This window comes from Heterodontus francisci, unplaced genomic scaffold (assembly GCF_036365525.1).
Source record: "Heterodontus francisci isolate sHetFra1 unplaced genomic scaffold, sHetFra1.hap1 HAP1_SCAFFOLD_1422, whole genome shotgun sequence".
NCBI classification, from domain to species: Eukaryota; Metazoa; Chordata; class Chondrichthyes; order Heterodontiformes; family Heterodontidae; genus Heterodontus; species Heterodontus francisci.
The window spans coordinates 37,501-40,000 of NW_027140146.1; the positions used below are offsets into that span (position 1 = coordinate 37,501).

The 2,500-nt window shown below is 43.7% G+C and overlaps 1 pseudogene; it reads left to right on the forward strand.

The window, feature by feature from the left end:
• Positions 1–2,500, forward strand: part of LOC137358944 (28S ribosomal RNA) — an 8,230-nt pseudogene that overhangs the window by 3,208 nt on the left and 2,522 nt on the right.

Genomic DNA, 2,500 nt, shown 5'->3' on the forward strand with positions numbered 1-2,500 from the left:
AATCTTGGACCAAAAAGACACAGCAACATGGCACAGAAACATCTGAGGAACCTGCCTATATTGAAGCAGTATCACTCCAGCCAAGACAAGACAGACTTAAGCATACTGAAGTGATAGTCCACTATCCAATCGACGGGCTATTCTGCAATGCCTGTAACCTCCTCTGCGAAACGGTTGGCGCATTTAACATCCATTTGGCCAGCCACCAAATTAAGACATTTATTACTAGATGCTCACGCTGCAGTAAGAGTGGCGAATACCATTCAATCGCATGCCACTACCCGAAATGCAAGGGTCCAAGAACATCGACACAAGAGGCCGAATTTGCATGTAGCCTGTGTGAACTTAGATTCACAAAGAAAGTCGGTCTTAGCCAACATGAACGACATCAACATCCAAATCTCAGAAACGAGAAACGCCTTGCTACTGAGAAAACAAAAGGCAAACCGGGCAGAAAGGCTTATAAATGGTCTGCAGAGGAGACTGAATTATTGAAAGAGCTGAACGTCAAATTTGAAGGACAAAAGCGTATTAATCAACTGATAGCTGAAGTCCTGGTAAGCAAAACGGCTAAACAAATATCGGATAAAAGGAGGGGTCTACCGAAGTCTCAACCAGCTGTGCAGAACATCATTGCGGACAGTATTGGAATTACGGATCCCAGTGATGAGGTCCCGGAGACAAGTAACGTCCTTGAGGAGGCCCCAGTACAGCCGAAAAGGAAGCTCAATCCACCAGCAAAGATTCCAAAACATAGAGACATTGACGATCAGTTGGAGCAGGCGGAACAACTAATGAAAGAGGCAGATGACCCAAACATCAAAGCCTTGGTAATTGGACTGGTGGAAAATATCACGGAACTATTCTTAAGCAAAGGCAAAGCCAGAAAAAGGGACATAAAAACGCCCAAGACAAAACGTGAAGAGTTCAAACGTAGCAGGAACTCACGTGCAAAACAAAGATACGCTACCCGAAAGGCGGAATTTAGAGCGACGCAATTGCTCTATAAAACTAATAAAAGACAATTAGCAAGACAGATAATGGGGGCACCTTCGGCCGTACAATGTCCACTCGATGCTATTGAGCTTGAACAGCATTTCCGGACCAAGCTCTCTTATCCTAACAATAAAGCGAACATCTCTAAATTCGCTCACTATAAAGGAATGCGGGACTACGGACAACTGATGAGACCCATCGATGAGGATGAGGTTGACCAAGCCATTAGAGGGATTGATAATAAGAGTGCAAGTGGCCCTGACGGTGTGACACGGGATGTTATCCTAAAGATTCACGAGGAAGAGGACACAAGGCTCCCCCGATTATTCTCACTGTGGCTAATGGCCAGCAGCATCCCTGAATCCCTCAAAAGAAGCCGTACAGTCCTTATTCCTAAGACTGACAATGCCGATCGTCTAATAGACATTGACAATTGGAGACCTATAACTATTGGCCCGATGTTACTCAGGATATTCACTAAGATCATTGCAAAAAGGCTGAGCGAAGTGGTTAAGATCAACCCAAGACAAAAGGGTTTCCTTGCAGGAACCCCAGGGTGCAATGAGAATATCACAATATTGGAGAACATCATTAAAGGGGCCAAGAAAAATCGTAAAAATCTATCTGTAGTCTTTGTCGATTTGGCAAAAGCATTTGACTCAATCGGACATAAGCATCTGTCAAAAGCATTGGCAAGAACGGGTTTGCCTAAGAACTTTATAACCTTAATTGAAGATTTGTATACGGATAACACCACTATGGTTGAAGGGGCCAAAACAAAGACCAATCCCATCAGTATTAGGAGAGGTGTTAAACAGGGTGACCCACTCTCTCCCATATTATTTAACATCGCTCTAGATCCACTAATGTGCACCCTTGAAGACTCTGGTGTTGGAGTCTCTATGCCTCTGGGCGAAAGTAAGATCACATGCTCAGCGCTGGCCTTCGCTGATGACATCGCACTCCTTAGTGACACCCACGTAGGGATGAAGGAAAACCTGAGATTGGTTCAATCCTTCTGTATTAATACCGGGCTTGCAATTAATACCGCAAAAACAAAGGGATTCCACTTTTCATACAAAAATAAGACCTTCTTGTATAACTATAAGAAAAAGTGGCAGCTTAACGAGGTGGAAATCTCGTATATCCCCCCAGGAGAAACAGAGAAGTACCTGGGAGCCCGAATAGATCCCTGGGCTGGGGTAGCCGAAGACAGCTGGCAGGAGAAACTTAGTAATTGGACCAAGAAACTAGACGAAGCATCCCTGAAGCCTATTCAAAAGATTGAGATTCTTAAAACCTATATTATTCCCAGGCTATATTTTTACTTGATCCTGACGGAAACATCACAGAATACATTAACTAAATTGGATCAGATTATTAGGAATGTCACTAAAAGTTACTTACATTTGCCACCCCATACGACCGATGGCCTCCTGTACTCTAGTAATAGAAACGGAGGCCTAGGTATGCCAAAACTTGAAATACAAATTCCATCTGCCAT